The 20939-nt window shown below is 40.8% G+C and overlaps 1 pseudogene; it reads right to left on the bottom strand.

Annotated features, from left to right (window-relative positions):
* Positions 1 to 14339: 14339 nt before the first annotated feature.
* LOC102470182 (60S ribosomal protein L29 pseudogene) lies at positions 14340 to 14834 on the bottom strand (annotated as a pseudogene).
* Between the last annotated feature and the right edge of the window lie 6105 nt (positions 14835 to 20939).

The following is a 20939-nucleotide window of genomic DNA, read 5'->3' as shown; positions in this document are numbered from 1 at the left end:
GGTGGCATGGTGATTCAAGAGTTGGACGCTCCCACATGACCAACCATGGTTCGAGACCCAGACCTGGTGGCTTGGTTTCTCCCTTTTCCACTCCTCTCTCTCTCTATGTCTCTCTCTGGTCAAAGTAAAACAAATGAACAAATAAAGTTAAATAATTTTTTAAAATAACAGATGTGTGCTAATAATCTAGTGACATATGTGATTTAGAGACAATAGACCACATTGGAACCACCCACTGTGAGGCCAAGGGGTTGTTTAATCTATATGCTGCAAGTTCTCTGGGGTTACTTGAATCCTAGATTGAGCAGTTCTAGCCCAGCATTAACTACTGCTCCAGGGATTGGGGCCCAATAGTTTGTTGGTTAAAACTCCTCAGGCACAGTGAATGCTTATCAGAGGGTTCAGGAGAAAAGAAGTCATAAACAGTATACTAAAGCTTACTGAAAAAGTCAGTTTTCCTTCCATCCCTAGAAAGATAGAAAGAGGAGGGTCTCTGGAAAGTGATTATTAATCCCCCCACATTGGCTAGAGAATTTCCCAAAGAGTGACTTTTTCCTGGAGAACAATGAGGTGGCCTGTGGTAGGTATGGCCAGCATCCCTGTTGATAGTGACAGCTCCCTCTGGCCTAAACTTGAGTGTGTCCCTGACCCTGAGTGTGCCCACCCACAGGGCAAGGCAGTGAGAACGACTATTCAACAAACTGAAGGAAAGGGCAAAGCTGGCCAGCATGTTGGGCCTCAGAAGGGCAGAGAGGAGGTGCTAGGACAGCCTAGTGCCTGTGCAGGTATACCAGAAAGGACAAGTTGGGCAGGTGTTCCGAAGTGTGACCAGTCTCGAAAGTGTGTTGTCCTGTCTTAGCAGTAGGCAGGGGAGCAAGTCTGCCCATGTATCGTGGTTAGAAATGCTCTTTCAGAAATGGCTGTTCAACAAGATGCAGGACAGACTATGCCAGTCTTGAATAAGCCCATCCTTGGGACTCTGGGATAGGTGAAGGGTACACAAGGAAGGACCGTAGTGCTACCTAGCATGTGCTAGCCTCCCTGCTGAATGGAAGCTGCAGGAATTGAGACAGGAACATCATGGAGGCTGTTATTCAATCTACCACTGTATTTCATCCTGAAAAATAGTTATCGTCTTATATTATGTTTTGGGTGGGTTTTTTTTTTTAACATTCAGGGTTTGTTATAATATATTTACCCATCTGGAAATTCAGCCATAAAAATTGCATGTTTATGTTTTCTTCCCTCTCTCTTTTCTTTTTTTTATTTGCTTTTTAAAAAAATAATTATTTTATTTCATTTTGCTTATTATTATTTTTAACTTGTCCAGAGAGAGGCAGAGAGAGAGAGGAGAAGTGAGAAAGCGAGGTACCAGATCCGGAACTCAAACTGCAGTCAGCCATATGAGAGTCAGCCAACCACCATGCCCCTTGTTGCCCCCCTCCTTTTTCATCCCTACCCCATTCAAAGCAAAACTAAGAAAAAACAATAGATATGGTAAGATGTTGGACATAATTGCCTTGAAATGTACTATATTATTATTATTATTTTTTTTATTTTTGGAGAGGCTTTTTTGCTATAGGGCACTCACCAGACAGACAGAGAGAGACAGAGAGACAGAAAGCGAGAAATCACCCCTCAGGGGGGATGGTCATGCCACAATCACTTCTCCTCCATTCTCCTCTCGGAACTTGGGCATGCACGCACACGCACCCAGCATGAGTTTTAAGCCACCGGGTCCAGGACACGAACCGCAGTCGACTACGAGGGAGTCCAGCGACATAGCCATTACGCTAACTGCTGGTTCCCTTATATTATTTTTTTTGAGAGAGATTTTTGCTATAAGGCATGTACACTCACCAGAGAGAGAGAAAAACAGAGAGCAGAAAGCAAGAAATCAACCCCCAGGGGGAATGGCCACGCCAGAATCCCTTCTCCTCCATTCTGTCTCGAGATCTTGGGCACGCATACACATGTGCCTGGCTTGAGTTTTAAGTTACTGGGTGCAGGACTTGAACTGCAGTAGACTACATGGAAGTCCAGCAACATAATCATTATGCCATCTGCTGGTCCCAAAGTTTATTATGTTATTCTTTAGGCTATTTATATGCAATTACATGAGCACATAATTCATAGCATTTAATGTAATCATTACTGCTATTTCTTGGAAATAAAGCATCAAGTTGATAAATCAATCACATTTTGAAAGTTCTTATGCCGGAAAGCACAGTTTTGTTCAATTTTATTATATCCATATTTTTCATTTAGAAAAACAATAGGTGAATATGTTGAGGTAGAGAAGTCACATCTGTGTTCTTCTAAGCATAAAAATATTATGAGTAAACTAGTATTTGGGAGGCATAATATAATTTTATACTTTTTATGAAAAGTAGTGATTAGGCCCTGGATTTTATCATGCCAAGTATCAGCCAAAAGTAAATTTTATGGCTATGTTAGGTCCCTTAAAACAGGTGTGTGTAATGGAAATTGTGACAGGTACTTAATTATAATGACGCTACTCGGTATGGATATAATAAATGTGTGGAACTAGTTCATAAAGCACCCTAATGTAGTCCGGAAACTTGTAAGTAACATGAATAACCATCAAATAGCCATGTCTTTTCTGTTTGCTTTGAAAGCAAATACAAAGGGAGAATGCCTCCAGATTCTATTTAATTCTGCTCCTTGAATTGGAGCTTCATGACATGGAGTCTTACATTCAAATAGCAGAGCAGGAAGACATTTCTCAGCAGTATGGAGTCTTAACTGGATCTTCTATTGGTCCGAAATCAATACCAGTTTGAAATGAAAACCAATACCTCTAGAAGGAGGTGACTGGAGTAAGAGTAGGAAGAAGTGACATCTGACTGGCAGTAGCAATTTGGATACAGTAGACCTGCTGATAGATGTTTGCAGGAGACCAGTGAGGAGGGAATTGCTGACTCAGTTAGCAGGCAGTAAGGGCATGAGAAAATGTCAAAATATCTGACGGTATAAGTGATAGAGAAGTGATCCCCATACACATCTTTCAGGAGTCAAGAAATGGGATAGCCTTGTGCCATTAGAGACCTGTGTGTCACATTATGGGTAAAAGAGAGAACATTTAGTTAAGTTCAGAACTGGAGCACTGCAAAAATCAATAGAGGTCATATTTATGTAATGGAAATGACTTAACTGATTCAGTGGATAAGAGAATATAGGCTATGTGGTGGCAAATAATTCAAGACAAATTATGCAAAACAAGATCTGCAGGACAAGTGAGTATGTGGAGAGAGTCAAAGAGAAGATTGATCGAACTATATAGAAACCACAGCTGGAGGAGAGAGAGAATTTAGATGCATGCTACTCTAACTTCAGTGAGCACCTGAACCCCAGCAGACCTTGTTAAAACACAGACTGCGACTCAGTAGGTCTCCAGTGGGGCCTGAGTTTCCAGGTGGTGCTGATATTGCTTGTCTACAATGACTACATATTCCCCTCTTCCTCTGCCGTCATCTGTGCAAAGGGACTGCAAATAAAGTCTACCCTGCAGGATTGCAGGAGAATTCAATGAAACATTGGTTGGCCAAAAAGTCATGATGTGTTTTTGCATAGAAAAAGATGTCATCACTTTTCCAAGGACCTAATAATCTATGTGATGTGCTGACAATGGTGCCTGGCCCAGTGGAAGTCCTCGGTCAGCATTAGTATTATTCTTAGATATGCAGATTATGGTGCTAAGTCTCTGATTTTTTTAAAAAAATGGAAGTTATTTTAAAATATTAATACATTCAGGATGGCAAAATAAACCTACTTAAGATATACTTTACATGTTAAGAAGTTGAGAACCTAGGGCCAGCAGGTAGCATGGTGGTTTAGGTGCTGGATTTCCATGAGGCTGACTGCAGTTCGAGTCCTAAACCTGATGGCTTGAAAATCACTCTGGGCATGTGTACATGCACACCTCAGATCCCAAAAGGAGAATAGAGAAGAAAGGACTGTGACATGGCCATCCCCCCAGGGGATGATTTCTCACTTTCCTTCTCACTGTCTCTCCCTCCCTCTCTCTGTCTCTGACAAATGCATGCATCCTATGGCAAAACCCTTAAAAACAAACTAACAAAAAAAGTTGAAAACTTTTCAACCTGAGTTGACCTGTATACACTGGGTGCCCATGACCCTGACTGGCTGGGAAAAGCTGGGAGAGAGGATCACAGTGTCAGACTCATGAAGCTGTTTCTCGCTGTTTTCCTCTCTTACTCTTTGTCTCTCTATGAAAGACACAAAGGAATAAACTGGAAAACAAAAAAAACAAACAGTTGGGAATATTTCAGATTGAAGAATGGAAAACTATTGTACTGATTCTTGATTCCTTCACACAGCTAATTACAAAAACAGCTAGACTTTACCACTCACCCCCCACCCCCGTTAAAAAGCCTTTCTTATCCTTTAACTCTAAAAATGCTTACAAAAATATTCCAATGTTACTTATACACTAGGTGAGATTTAAATCACAAATGCTTCAAGCAAGCAATGCTATACCCATTTCTATTTTCTCAACTTTTATTTTTTTCTTAAATTCTTGAAATTTGATCCATATTCCCTGCGTTTATACCTGATTCACCCTTTCTGCATACATTGACTCTTCATTCTTTTTGGCCCAATCAAACTTAGATTCCACTTTCTGCATCTTACAGATCCTTTCATGAGTTAACAAAGTAACACTACCTTGAGCTTCTTCCTACAACCCTGATTGCTACTTCTCTCGGACTTTCTTGCTGACTTTTCACTTGTTCTTTTAACAATAGATATTCCTTACCTCTCTCTACCTTCTGTTATTTATATGCTATTCTTACTTCTCTTTCCCATTCTTGGTAGTACTTCAGAGATATTATTGACTCCAATGCCGTCAGTCAAAATTTGGACACTTCGAATTTTGGAGTAGGAAATAAAACTTACACATTGAATTTAATAACCTACAATATGAGTATTACCTGTAAGCAAATGGGGTCTCATAGAGGATATTTCCTGAAGGTCACTGTCTTAGTCCATATTGCTATAACAGAATATCTGAGACGGGAAGATTTATGAAGAAAAAAGGTTTATTTGGCTCACAATTCTGGTGCCTGGAAAGTCTAAGCGCTTAGGACCAGCCTCGTTTAAGAGAAAAACTAACTCATTCCCATAAGATGGCATTAATCTGTTCTCAAAGGCAGTGTTCCCATGATCCCAAACCTACCCAACACATTCTGTCTCCTAAAGGTCCCACCACCTTTGAATACCATTACATCAGGAACCAATTCAGCACATGAACCTTTGTGAGATAAATCGTATCCAAACCATAGCAGTTACACAGCAAATTACTGTAGAGTCAGAACTAGGATTGACATCATTTTTTCTTTTTTTTAAGAAAGCTTTTTGCTAGAGGGTGCATGCACTTGCTGGAGAGACAGAGACAAAGAGACAGAAAGCAAGAAATAACTTTCTGGGGGAATAGCCACACCACAATCCATTCTCCTCTATTATCCTCTTGGGATTTTGGGCACACACACATATACTCACACACACACGTGCCCAGTGTGAGTTTCAAGCCATCAAGTCCAAAACTTGTACCACGGTCGACCACGTGGAAGTCCAGCAATGTAACCATTATGACATCTGCTGGTCCTATGGATTGGCATCTTCTATGACAGGTGACATGGACTGTCTGGGAGGAACATGGGCTCTGGAGTTGGGTCATTGTGCATGTTCTGTTAATGGTTCTTATTATTTGCGTATGAAATAAACTAATTAATTAGTCTTCTGTGCTACACTTTTCATCCTGTAGATGAGGATATTACCACCTATAGTGTTGTGCTATGGAGGTCTAGGGATTTTTCATAAGCCTGGCCTATCGGGTCATTCGATAATACTGTTCCTTCCCCTTTCCACTTTTGTTTATAGCCCATTTTCTGCTCCTCAAGAGGTCATTCTTGGACCTTGACCTCAAGTCTTGATTATTTGAAGAGCACCAATTGTCTGATGAGTGCTTTCTTTTAAATAACTCACTGTCCTCTCAAATTCAACATATCTCAAACTGAACATATCACCTTCTCTACCAAACTGTTAATGTTGCCATTTTGAATACTACTATCAATTTTCACATTTTTCAAGCACAATATATGAACTACCTCTAATTGCCCCTTCCTCCCTTCTCCACGACAGGTCACTAGTTACTCTCAGTTATTCACCAAGTCCTTTATGAAAGGACCTTGTCCTTTCTATGGCCTCCTCTCCCATCTTCACTCAGTTCTTCAGAATCTCACTCCTCAAACAGTGATATGTGGTCACCGGTAGAGGCTCCTGCCTTTACCTCTGCGTTTCTAGGCCCAGCCTGCATTCCACTGCCAGTCCAAATTTCCCAAAGCACAGTTCTGACCTTGTCCTTCTCTGCTCAAAAGACTTCAGTGATTCTTCATCGACCAAACCTCTGTTTATTGGTGACTTTCTGTGATCCAATTTGAATCTGCTTTTTTGCAAGTTTGCCGTTAGCTACTCTCTTCCAAACTCAGGCTTCATCCAAATCCAACTATTTATTTTTCTTTAAATTGTACCTTCTACCTTTGAACTTAGAAAAAAAATGCGGTGAAATATGTATACCATAAACTGTGCCGTCTTCATGGTTTCTAAGTGTACTATTCAGTGACATTAAGTCCATTCACATTGTTGTGCAACAATGACACCATTGGTTTCCAGGACTCTTCCTCTTACAGTATTGAAATTCTCTACCCATAAACAACAATTACCCATTTTTCCACTGCTCTGGGCCCCTGGCAACTACCATTTTACTTTCTGTCTCTATGAATTTGATTACTCTAAATTTACTTCATCTAAGTAGAATCATACAATATTTGTCCCTTCATAACTGGCTTATTTAACTTTGTATAATAGCCTCAAGGTTTACTCATGTTGTAGCATACATTAGAATTTCCTCCCCTTTTCTTTCAGTTTTTTTAAGAGAAATTTTTTTAATAGGGTGTGTGTGCTTGCCAGAGAGACAGAGAGACTGAAAGCAAGAAAGCAAGAAATCATACACACACACACACACACACACACACACACACACACACATACACAACTGGGGGATGGCCACACTGCAGTTTCCTCCATTCTCCTCTTAGGATTTTGGGCATGCATACATATGCGCCTGGTATGAGTTGTTTTTTTTTTTTTTTGCTATGGGGCGCGTGCGCTCACCAGAAAGACAGAGACAGAGAGACAGAAAGTGGGAAATCACCCCCCAGGGGGGGATGGCCACACCGCAATCCCTTCTCCTCCATTCTCCTCTTGGGATCTTGAGCATGTACGCACATGCATGCACCCGGCTTGAGTTTAAGCCACCGGGTCCGGGATTCAAACCACAGTCAACTATGTGAGAGTCCAGCGACATAGCTATTATACCAACTGCTGGTCCCGCACCTGGTGTGAGTTTTAAGCTTCCAGGTCTGGGACTCAAGCCGTTGTCTACTACATGGGAATCCAGCAACGTAACCATTATGCCATCTGCTAGTCCCCAGAATTTCCTTCCTTTTAAGGCTGAATATTTAATTATATACATATAAAACATTTTACAAACCCATTCATTCATCTGTCAATGGATACTTGGGTTGTTTCTGCAGTTTAACTTTAAGAAATAATTCTGCTATGTATATGAGTGCACAAACTATACTTATGAACTTTGCACATGCCCTCTTCTTCCCTGATGAAATATTCTTTTTTCTGCTCTCTGCTGATTAGAATTCTACAGGGTTGAAATAACCTTTTATTTGAAGCTGTCTTAGATCATTATATCTCTGGTAGCAAGTATTACTGGGACTGCTCCTTTGGTACTTTTGTAGATTGCTGTGTTGATTTTATGTTTTCTAACAGGGGTGTTTTGATGCTAGATATAGTAGGTTTTTCTTCCACTGGTTGGTTAACAGATTCCTGTAGAACTTGGTTTAGTAATTTTCCTATGTAGATACGTAATTAATTAGTTTTACAGAGATGATCGGAAGGAGAAGGAGGAGATAGAAAAATAGGTGGAGCACTAGCCTACTAACTTTTTACTGGTTGTAAATCAGTATGGTTGGAAGGGACCAGCAGTTAGTGTAATGGCTATGTCACTGGACTCCCATGTAGTTGACCACAGTTTGAGTTCTGGACCCGGTGGTTTAAACTCATGCTGGGCGCATGTGCGTGCGTGCCCAAGATCCCAAGAGGAGAAAGAAGGAAGAAGGGATTGCAGTGTAGCCATTCCCCCGGGGGGTGATTTCTCTCTTTCTGTCTCTCTGTCTCTGTCTTTCTGGTGAGCGCATGTGCCCTATAGCAAAAAAAAAAAAAAAAATCAGTATGGTTGTTGAAGAATCAAGAATAAAAAAAAAAATACTCTCACCTAATTTTTCTTAACTTCCAGTTATTTTAAATATGCATCATCACAGATCTAAAATTGCACAAAAATCCTATAAGTAGTATAGTATTACCGGGTCAAAAAATGTTTATATGACTTACTCAGAGTCACACAGCTAGTAAATGCGGAACTAAGCCTAGAACCTAGGCTTCTACCCTCTCTAGCCAGATAGCAAAATTCAGTGTCGCTAGAGCCTGAGTTCAGAACCTGAGGGGTATTTTACTCATTTTTTGTTTTGGATCTTCTTTCATATATATTATCCTTGTCTTAGTCTTTCACAGGGCAGAAAAAACATAGGATCTTCAAATCTAGCTGAGAATCTAAAATGGTTTTGACAAGCTTGTAATGTAGCTTCAAGTAAGCTGAATGAAAATTCAATATGGATGATCATAGCTTAGCAAATTGCAGAAATAAGCTTTAGACAATGGTAGAATATTATGCACAGCAGGAAAACATTTAGAAGTTAGTTGATCATGGGCTGAGCAAGGACTAGCAATGTAGGAACTTGAAACAATGGTAAAAAATGGATTTTGATAGGCTATCATAAAAGAAATAAACTACAAATAAATGATGTTTATAGTAATTCTACCCACCACCCAAGGTGGGTGGGGGAGAGTCATTATCAGATTATTTTTTTTTCTGTTATCGGGGATTTGTAATTTGCAGATGTATCTTGAGGATAATAATCATAAATCAATTTATCATTTACTTAAGTATGTTTAAGATATCTGTTAGATACCAGGTTTTGTGGCAATATTACAGAGGAAAATATCATCTTCAACTTAATGATCTAAAGTGTAGCTTTAGTATAGGCTAGTAAAAGGCAATTAAACTCTGGGACCAGCAGTTAGCGTAATGGCTATGTCGTTGGACTCCCACGTGGTCGGCCGCGGTTCACATCCTGGACCCGGTGGCTTAAAACTCACTCCAGGCGCGTGTGTGTGCATGCCCAAAATCCTGAGAGGAGAATGGAGGAGAAGGGATTGTGGTGTGGCCATCTTCCCTGAGCGGTGATTTCTCGCTTTCTGTCTCTCTGTCTCTGTCTTCCTGGCTAGTGCACACGCCCTATAACAAAAACCTCTACAGAAAAAAAAGGCAATTACACTCTCAAAAAGATGTATGCATGAGATTGAGAGCCTCTAGCAGGCTTCAGGTTTTGTCGGGGAAGGTTGGTTGTCTGACTTGAGAGTTCATCAGGAAGAGCAGTATGTGGTAGCGTCATATCCCATAGATAAAGCCACTGGAGCCGTGACATGGAAGTCAGAGTAACAGCAAGTAAGAACAAAGGGGGCTGGCTCTCCCAGGGATGAGCCTGGAACTAGTGAGAAACAGGTTGGGCGGTAAATGTATGCTCTCGTCACCAATGGGGGGCCAGAACTTTAATTTGTAGTTGATCTCGGTGGCCCTAGGACAGTACTTGACCTGTGTGTTTACTGGCTAAAACAATAAATGAAGGTTTCAAAAAACCAACGTGGAAAATATGGAAACTAAGATACTTGAAACTGAGGATATACTACCTTTACATTTATTTTGTGAAGACTGACATGTTGTCTATTTTCTCCGATGACAACTGCAAACAGAGTAACGGGGAACTGACAGAGAAAAAGACTTACGTTCTATATAAGAAGAAACCTGGCTGTGAACAAGTTACTGGGCAAGTGACTCAGAGAAGTGACTGATTCTTCCTTGAAGAACTCTTTTTTTTTTTTTTTGAGAGATTTTCACTATAGGGTGTGTGCGCCAGAAAGACAGAGACAGACAGACAAAAAGGGAGAAATCACCCCCCAGGGGGGATGGCTACGCTGCAATCCCTTCTCCTCCATTCTCCTCTCGGGATCTTGGGCAAGCACGCACGATCGACTACATGGGAGTCCAGCAACATAGCCATTACGCTAACTGCTGGTCCCAAGAACTCTTCAGATATGATTGTGACCCGCTCTAGAGTGGGTTTCAGGGCAGTCTTGCCTAACTGTGAACTCCTAAAACCCTTGGCTCTGATCTGAGGAGCAACCTCATCCTTCTAAGAACACCAGCCACAACCCTGGTTGCGAGTTTCGGGTTAACATAACTTATTTCTCCCTACTTTATCCTGACTGATGTGATTACAGCTTTATTCTTTTGACTGCTTTCAAGGTAACCTTTTCTTCCCTTTATACATAGTCAAGATAGTTGGCGCCCGACCACTGCAACATAACAGTAATGCAAGTGCCCCACAAGCTGGAAGCCATATGGCTGGCTCCAGCTTGAAAGCACTCCGGGACCATACATTGGATGCCCAGGATCCTGAGGAGCTGGAGGATTGGAGAAGGGGGATCTTGTGTGGGACAAGACCCTGGCAATGCTGCTTCTCTCTCATTCTTGCTCCCCCCTCCCCCCACCTATCTATCTTGTGTGTGAATGCATATGCTCTTTATCATTAAAAAAAAAAAAATTGTGTGTGCCCATATTGCTTTATAGTCACCTGTGGCGATAAGGGAGAGAAAGGGGAAAAAGACAGGACATTTAAAGAAAGTGCAGCTTGCTGTGATCCTCCAGAGAACCTCCTGTCACAGAATTGTATGGACATTCTACTTCTCTACTGTAGTTAACCTGCAGCACAGGAAATGGAGTGGTTGGAACAGCCCAGCCCACATCTGGAAGCCCCCGGAGCATCCCCCAGTGCTTTCTACCCAGAAAACTTGAACCAAACACACGGAAATCTCCCTATTCACGAAAATCTTTGTACAGTTAGAGCCAGCCACGTGAGAACATACAATCCAATTTTCATGATAAAAGACCATTTTGCATACAAGAAACCTATTTAAAGCCCTTGTTCAGGCTGATAGGTCCCCAGTGCCTTTTTTTTTTTTTTTTTTTTTTTGGCCTAGTAGCAACTTCTTGGGCTGAGTGGCAGCAGAAGGACTCAGGAAACGACTGCCTGCATTAGGGCAACTGCAGCCAGGATTTGCTAATAGAGACAATACCTTGCCCTAAAGGCAGTTTCCAGCTGCAGCCCTGAAGCACACACGTTGAGAATGTATCACACAGAACTGTCAGTCAGTACTGGAGCCAGAAAATTGTTGTTTCAAATGTTACAGTACAGGAAAATCGCCTCTCTGCACTTGCTGCCAAAAAAATGACAGCTTAATTTATGCCACACTGAAGCTACATTACAGAGCCATTCAGCTTGGCAGTTAAGTACGCTCCATGCTCCCATCTTCCCCCTGTGCAAGTGTGCTGGGGAGAAATACACAGGGGCTATAATAAGGACAATTGGCCGCGGGGTTTGCCATGTCGGTGCAACCAAATATAGGTGAAACAGTATCAGCAGTAAAATACATCACCCCCCACGCCATTTGCAAAATGCACGTCTGTGGGTGCAGTTGCAAATACTCGAGAGGGCACGGTGGTGACATTGTTATGCACGGGGTAGATTAGGGAGATGTGCTGGTGTCAACCCCCTGGGTTTTATGTTGAGGGGAGGTGCCGCTGTATTACTGTGACTTTGAAAATTATGTCAGTATCCTTGATGCAGACCTTCAAAACTTGGCAGTGTTTACCGTTCCTGAAATTAAAAATCTGACAGTATTATACTGTAGCCAAGTATCCGTATTTCTCAGCTAGATGTACATTTCAGTCTAAAGCTACTCTTAATAGCCAAGTTATTTTTTTTAAGACAATCTAAATAATTATCCTCAAGGTTCCATTTCACACCCATTTCTGTATTTTTCACACATAGCAAACTCATTTACTTGAATGCAAACAATATGACTTCTCTGGGCAGCAATAACAGAAAAGTCAGATGAGCTAAAGGTGTACTTTTCTTCACATTCTCAGCTGTGAAACTTCCTTAATGTCACCCAAATTCTAATAAATAAGTATTCTAATTTATACTGACATTCCAGGTGAGAAATCAAAGTCTCCTTGTATCGGGGTATACTGCTACCATTTAATGTAAAGGAGTCAGATTTCAGAAATATATTTATGGGTATTCTCTTTCCCAGAATGGCCCCCTAGAATTGGAACATTAATTGGGTTTCAGACTATTTTGCCAAAAAGAGATTTATAAGTAACTTACAAAATATACGGCAACTCTTGTAAAATATCACAGCCGGGAGAAAGATTCTCTGCAATTGGCTTCTTCCTGCTCAGTAAGCCATTCATAATAAAATGAGCAGCCCTCAAAAGAGAGCAAATGCATTTGCAATAGCTGTTGATGTGCTATAAATCATTCTCAATAAAAAGACTTGCAGAGATAAATGATACATATCTATTTAATAATCCATTATCCAAAATAAATATTCTACCTTAAAATAAAGCAAATGCACTTGCACTGGTTGTCGATGTGTTAGAGCTGCTCAGGCTGATGGTGAAATGATTGGTAAAGTGGAGCTTTGGTGCTGGACATTGTGCCCTGCGTGCTCAGGAGAGATTAAGATCTCTACATAACTCATCAACAGAAATGCCTGAAAGTAAAAACACCAACCCAAATGGCCCCAAATATCTGTGACCATACTCATTTTAGCTTCTTCTTTGAGTGCCTTGTTGTCAACACAGACACTTTTAAACATGGTTCTGTATGGGGGTGATGAGCACCCAGGCTATGACAAAGAAGGCAGATCTGTACTCTCCAGCAGTTCATGTGAAATAGGCCATTGTTGGACACACCAAAATCAACTCTTCACATTTTGAACGAGTAGAAGGATAAAGAGTTATTGTAAAAGTTTCCCAAATTAAAAATCCTACTAAGATTAAAAACTCACAGGATGATTATCCACCCAAATACCTTACTTCTTCGGCTATTTCTCCCAGCAATGTTTGGTCTGTGTAACTCTCAGTCTAACTCTCAGTACTACAGCTCATTCCCTAGGATGACCTTGGACAAGTCACTCTCTGGGTTGCCTGCTGGATCATCTCCAACAAGAGGACTCAACCCGAGATGATCTTTAGAACTCCGTCCAGCTTTAAATGTCTTTAATTCTTAATATTTTACTTATTAAAATGTTTATGTTAATAATATCACTCTTTTCTCTGGCTTTTTAGGTTTGCAATTATTTTAATCAAAGAATTATTTCATTTAACTTTATTTATTTATTTTAATTTGACCAGAGAGGAACAGTGTGAGAGCGAGAGCGAAAGAGAAAAAGAAGGAAAGTGAGAAAACAAACAGCCAGGTCTGAGACTCAAACCACAGTCGGTCATGTCGAAATCCAGTGCCCTTAACCATGCCACCAGCCGGCCCCTGTAATGATTTTTTTCTTTTTAATTATAAAGAATAAGGACCCTTGAGATCAGCAGGTGGCATAATGGTTAAGTGCTGGACTTTCTTTTTTTTTTTTTTGGAGAGGTTTTCGCTATAGGGCGCGTGTGCTCGCCAGACAGACAGAGAGAGAGAGACATAGAGACAGAAAGCGAGAAATCCCCCCAGGGGGGTGGTCACGCCGCAATCCCTTCTCCTCCATTCTCCTCTCGGGATCTTGGGCATGCACGCACACGTGCCCGGCGTGAGTTTTAAGCCACTGGGTCCGGGACGCGAACTGCATTCGACTACGTGGGAATCCAGAGACATAGCCATTACACTAACTGCTGGTTCCCAAGTGCTGGACTTTCACATGGCAGTTCATGTTTCAAGTTCCAGACCTGGTGGATTGAAACACACTAGGCAAGTGTATATGCCCAAAATCTCTGAAGGAGAATGGATGATAAGGGATTGTGGTGTGGCCATCTCCCCTAGAGGGTGATTAATCACTTTCTCTCACTATTTCTCTCGCCAGTGAATGTATGTGTCCTATGGCAGAAACCTTAATAAAAAGAAATAATAATAATAATAATAAAATGACTCTTTTCAATTAAGCCTAATACAATTATCCCACATAGAACCTTAAAAGGATAACTGTGGTCATAATTACGGGGATCACCAATCCTTCTGTCCTCATACTGGCAGAGACCTCTACTATGGAGCTTTTGTGGGAGCCTGGACATCTTTGGGAGCCTGAGCTGGAGCTAGAACTAAGAATGGAGCTATAGCTAAGGCCTGGGCCTTGGTTTGGGTCTTGGTCTAAGCCTTGGCCTTGGTCTTGTTGGCCTGTGGCTGAGAAAGCCTGAGGCCCTTGGCGATAAAGGTGCGAGTACGTTTCCCAAGCTTAGGGTGGGCGATGTAGGCAAGATGGCAGCTTGCCGCTGCTGCCCTTCGGGACAACTTTCTGAACCTCCTTGGACTTTATAAGAGCCTTGAAGGCCTCCGATTGCGCACTCATAGCCTTGGCATTCTTGACTTGCATCTTCTTTGGACCATTCATATTGTGCTTCTTGGCAAAGCACATGTTCCTCAGGAACTTGGGGTCCACTTCCTTGAGAGATCCATATCTTTGTGATCGGGTTTCTTGATGCCATTTCTGTGCCATTTTTGGGACTGGTTGGGTGTGGTGTGGTTCTTAGACTTGGCCATGTCTGCACCGAAACCTGTGACTGCTGAGGAGCCTGGGGCCAGAAGAGAAGAGAGATCGCAGTGTAGCACAGGAAATAGGGCGCTATGCCCATGTATTTGTACAAAGCATAATTCACCATCCCAATACATAGGAATCCACTCGTTCAGTGGCCTCCAGCCAATTAATGTTTCCTGTCTTTTTCTCTTCTGCTATTCACAATATTGTCTGTAACCATGGCCTACCTGTCACAGAACTCTTGCCTAAAGTTGAATGACAGGTGAAGACTAATTCTGATTAACTGACAATTTCATAATCCTTTTACACACCCTCATGTCATGCCAGACATTACCAGTTCATGTGCCCAGGCTTTTAATACTCTTTAGTTGAAACGATTCTGTTGTTGTACGTTGTATCTTAACAAGCTCATATTGAAAATATCCCAGGCCATTGGTAAATGGCAGATAAACTTCCATTGAGTCATAGGAAAAGTTTTGACAGTAATATTTTTCCCTTAAGATTTTATCAGTCCACTAAGAAGGAAACCAAGGTGAAAGAGCAAACTGGACTAGTCAACAAAATTTGACTGAAGAGCTGCCATGTGTTATGCTAGATATTAAAACAGACACTATCTTTTGCCTTAAGGAATGTGTAAGTTCCTGGTTCTATAGGTTAACTTTTAATTTTTAATAAAAGTCTCTTATTTCCATGCATCTTGATCCATTTCTTTGAAAATAATGTACATATTTTATTCATGAGCAACAGAGCATGGATGCCTTCAAGTTTGTGTCTTGTACCTGTCCTTGGTTCTCCAGAGAAAGAGCCCCAGAAGGTAGTAAAATAAGGTTATCATGTGGCCATATTTTCAATTCCAGATTTCTCTTTGTGTTATCTTAATACAAATTCAGGTTCTCACCTCTTTAAGATCAACTGTTTCTAAAACTATGGAAACAACAGGTGTGATTCCTATCAATTAGTGTGGCAAGGCATGCAGCTTACCTGCTGATTGGGCCACCTGTTTGACTGCCTGATGCTTCGTTCCCTGCTGGCCCCTGCATGGCTTCTCAATTTTATCCTGAAAAAGCACCTTCTTCCTTCCCTACTGGAACCTTTTTTTTTTAATTTTGGAAGTTAACTTTTCTTTTTAAACATTTGAATAGGAATCAAGGGGATTTGAGTAAATGTTGAGAACCCCAAAGTAAATGACTCTTGACAAATGTAAGGATTTGGCCAAAAGGCTGACTTGCTAAAGATATATATTTGAGGTCAATAGAGACCTTTATTCCTCAAGTGCAATTTTATTCATAGTTCCACGGGTAAGAGGCTTATAGGGTTCCCCCTAGAGAGTTTATGTCATATATGCTATACCATAGTCTCTACTCTCAGAGCACGACTGTTTTTTTGAAAACTCAACAAATCCTTTAGAAGAAAAATCACTGGCAGCTGGAACAATATGTAGACCTATGGAAAACTTTCTCTATCCCAGCATGACAAAAGACATTCTTTTTTTTTACTATTATTCATTTATTTCATGAGAATGAGAGATGAGAGAAAGAGAGAGACAGAGAAACACCCCCAACAGGATCTCATGCCCCAATCTGTCCCCAAAGCTTCCTAGCCAGCTAGTCAGGATCATAGGTATGAATGCCTGATATACACAGATTGTCCACAGAGCGAAACACTTGATCCTCCATATGGATCCAGTATTACTAGAGCAGTGTTCTATCACTGTGGTGCCACCAACCCAGCCTTAACACATGACATTTTGAGACAGCCTTTTTTTTTTTTTTTTTTTTTTTAAGTTTTTGCTATAGGGCATATGCACTCATCAGAGAGAGATAGACAGTGAGAGGGAAAGTGAGAAATCACCCTCAGGGGATGGCCATGCCGAAATCCCTTCTCCTCTATTCTTCCTCTGGGATTTTGAGCACACATGCGTACATGTCCAGTATGGTTTTCAAGCCACCAGGTCCAGGACTCAAACTGTGGTTGGCCACGTGGGGGTCCAGCACCTTAACCACTACTACCTGCTGGTCCCCTGAGGCAGCCATTTTGATGTGAAGTCAAAACTTTAGTAATCAAGTGTTCTATTCCCGGATATGAACTATGACTAATGTCCAAGAATTCTGAATACTAATTAAAAGACTGAATTATTTATCTTTTAGTTTCAGAGTAATTGTAAAACCATCCACCTCTGTCCCATCAATGTCCATGCTGACAGAGGTGTCAGCTCTGGGCTCAGATTGACACTCCAACATCAGGAAAGAGTACTCAACAACACAAAGTTTACTACATCCAGCTCTGATTTTTTTAATCAAGGAAGGCTAAGGGCAGAGGATATTACAAGATTTCAGGGACTGAGCTGAGAGACTTTCAGTTAGGCCTTGAAAAACGAGAACCGATTTGAGATTGGAAATTGCTTTATGACACAATAGCTTTGTGCTGATGGACAAAGCTAGGAGAGGGTCTTAACACAAGTTTTGACTGGCATGTTGCTTTGATTAGGTCACAATCTTATCTTCCAAAAGCAAGTATTTTCTGGACCAAGTAGGTAAATTTGTATTGTCTAGTGCTAAAATTACTTAATCCAGGGCCAGGGAGTTATGTTGGTCTTAATTCTCAGGAGCTATCATGTAACTGTAGATCAGTGACCTCCGCTTGCTCGTGTCAGGAAGAGGAGCACTGCATAAGTTCTCGAATATACACACTTAGACCCACATATTTATACAATTGCCTCCTCAACTCTCTTTCCTTTCATAGCTCTGCTTTCTGGGCCAATAACTCCCTGAGGACATGCTTACAATGCTACACACTTGAAAACATACAGCTCATGAATCATGATCTTTTCTACTGTAATATCATTATGAAACAAAGGAAACTCTGTGTTCAGGGTTCATTGTTCCCTGGGCAGTCTTTCTTTCAGATCAGACCTAATGTGGACTTGTTTTGAATATTGTAAATCATGATCAAAACTACATAAGGATGACATCTTCCTTACAGATTTTTCTGACCACAGTTCAAGTCTGACCTTTTATAGAAGATGTTCAGTATCTTCTCTCCTGTCCAAACCTTGCTTAATGGCTCCTGGTCAATTTCTCTATTTATTTAACTCTGACTTACCATTGTCGGAGACTCAATACTGACAATATATTGGTTTCAACATTTACTGCCCTACATCAGTCATGGTTTTTCAGTCATATTCTGCTTGTAAGTTCTCAGTGCCTCTGGGATACTACTCAGTGACCCTTTGGCTCCCCCAAAAGGAAGTCATGCCTCTCCCCTATCCTGACATGCTTGGATAGCTCAGGTATTTCTGAACAAGATGCCTGAATTGCTACTTTGAATGTGCTCCATTTTTTCAGTAGTTACTTCTAAAATTTAAGACATACAGCAACAACTCTAAGTGTTTCTACTGTAACATTCTCATTCCTGTTTAAAAAATGTGAAGGCTCCCAGGACTGAATATAGTTGGCAAGACGCTGAGAAAGTTAACCTGCACTTCAAAAATGAATTCAGGATATTGAATCAATAATGAAGATGGTTGTGGAAATTTGCTATAGGGACCGAGCATAGAATGAATAAATGAGTAAGTGGATTTAGCAATTACTGCATTGCCTTACCCAATTCCAGTTAAATTTTCTATTTCCTATGACCGTTAGCAAATTGTTGTTCCACACTGGACTAGTCTTGCATAAAACTAAGGATTGTCTTTCCTCCTCTGAAAGAGTCTTCTCTGGTTTGTGGTTTGGCTGAGGTGGCCTCCTAAATTTGTGCCAACATTTTCAACATATATCAGTGAGGAGGATGTCATTTTCTACTTGTAAAAAGTTTAGATATGTAACCATTCAAAGCACTTAGGTTTATATGATAGTTAATATAACTGCTAAGAGCTATGAAAAATATAGTACTCAAAGGAATAAACACAGATATTGTATGAAGAGACTCTTGGTGCTACTACATGAGGCAAGGCAAAGGTCTCACATTGTATCTGAATTGATGTTTGCAACATGTTGACTGGTAAATAATTAAGACTTTGAGATGTGCATTCTTCATAGTGGACTCTAATATCACTTGTCTTAGAAAAACCTGCGTTTTGATTTGTTTGTTTAATTGTGTCCTCCCCCTCGCCCCTTTTGCTATCTAACAAGCATATAACACTAAGTTAGGTTCTTTTTCCACTAAGTTACCTGGTGCATATAAAGCTTGATGAGGTTGGTTCCGGTTCTTAGTTTATAAATGAGAAAACAAAGGCACCAAGATGTTGAGTCCACTGTCTATGGTCATACGATTAGTCAGTAATGAGTCGGAATTGGAACCCAGGCAATCTGGCTCCAAAGTTTCTAATACGTATCCTACAGTGCTATTTCAATAAGGAAAAATAAACCACTTAAAATGGCTTGTGTTATATATAATATGTACATGTCAACATGGTTCAGAATTCAGGACAGGGTGACACTTGGTTGAACCTCTCCAGGGACTTGAGAGTCACCAGAGGGCCTCACTCAAGGTCCATGTTGCTCTTCCATTTCTGTGTTTCTGGCCTAGCACAATACCTAGAACAGTAGCAAGGATTGATACTCAATGGCATGGAGCTGAGAATGTGAAATCAGGGAGTGGACCTGTTCTTTTGCTTTGTACATTCAATTGTTATACATCATTTAGTTTGTAGAGAGAATTTACCCATCATAAGATACACCTCAGACCAGTCAAGTTGAAAATACTATACACATTATCAACAGGTAATAAATCACTTCTGTGTCCCACAAAAGTCTTCTTTATCTTTCTAATTTATTTTCCTACATTCTTCCCTTCTCCCACCCTTCTTCCACATTGTCTTCAGTGTCCATAATCATTTTAAATGTTTTTATGCTCTTCAATCTTTCCCTCTCTAACAAAGAGTGCAGACAGTCAATATATATTAAGTGGAGACATACAACAACTCTTTCCTAGCCGGACGACTTGCTTCACTCAGCAGTAAATCTTCCATATTCATCCACTTTCAATCAAATGCCAGGGTCTTGTTGTTTTTTTATGGCTGAATAGTATTCCATGGAGTATATGTGCCACACTTTTTCAATCCGTTCATCTGCTTGTGGACATTTGGATTGGTTCTATGTCTTAGCAATCTTGAATAATGTCACAATAAACATTGATGTCAAAGCACTTTTCTGACTGAGCCTTCTCCTATCCTTTGGGTAGATACCCAGGAGTGAAATTGCTGGATCATATGGTAGTTCAATTTGAAGGTCTTTGAGAAAGCTCCATATTGTTTTTCACAGTGGCTGGATCAATTTACATTCTCACCAACAGTGTAGGTGAGTTCCCCTCCCACCACAACCCCAGCAACATTTATAATTTTTTGTATTTTTAATCTTCGCCATTCTGACAGGGTTTAGGTGGTATCTCATTGTGGTTTTAATTTGTATCTCCCTTATGATGAGATATATTGAGCATTTTTCATATGATTTTGGCTGTTTGTATGTCTTCCTTAGGGAGTTTTTTGTTCAGCTCATTTTCCCATCTTTTAATTGGATTGATGTTCTTTTTTTTCCCCCTCTCGGGTAAGCTACTTGAGTTCCCTGTGTATTCTTCTTATCAGTCCCTTATGTGAGGCATAGTTTACAAAAATATTCTCCTATTCTGAGGGTTGTCAATTCACACTAATTACTCTGTCTTTCCCTGTGCAGAAGCTCCTGCCTATAAATTATTGCCTGTGTTTTGGGGGTCTTATTTAAAAAGTCTCAGCCCACCAATCCTGTCTCTCCCAGAGTTTTCCCAGTGTTTTCCACCAGTATTTTTATAGTTTGAGGTCTGGTTTAGACCTTTGATCCATTCTGAGTTGATTTTTGTTAATGGTGAAAGATGGGGATCCAGGACTGGACCTGATGCACCATGACTCAGTATTCCAGTGGTTAAGTGCATGTGTTCCAGAATCAGACTCTCTCATTTAAATTGGACCACTGTGGTATCAAAGGATAACTTGGCAAAAGTAGTGACTATGAGCCCATAGTCTCTGCCAGTCATTGCCACCCTAAATAATTCCTACTCTTTAGTGAGAACAACATGCCTGCCTAAAAATGTGGATTTAGGGTGAATTTCCTGGCTCCACTAATTCCCCAAGCCCTTTC

Source organism: Tupaia chinensis, unplaced genomic scaffold, assembly GCF_000334495.1.
Source record: "Tupaia chinensis unplaced genomic scaffold, TupChi_1.0 Scaffold000410_1, whole genome shotgun sequence".
NCBI lineage: Eukaryota > Metazoa > Chordata > Mammalia > Scandentia > Tupaiidae > Tupaia > Tupaia belangeri.
The sequence above is the reverse complement of the archived record's forward strand: the minus strand, read 5'-3'. Positions and strand labels throughout refer to the sequence as shown.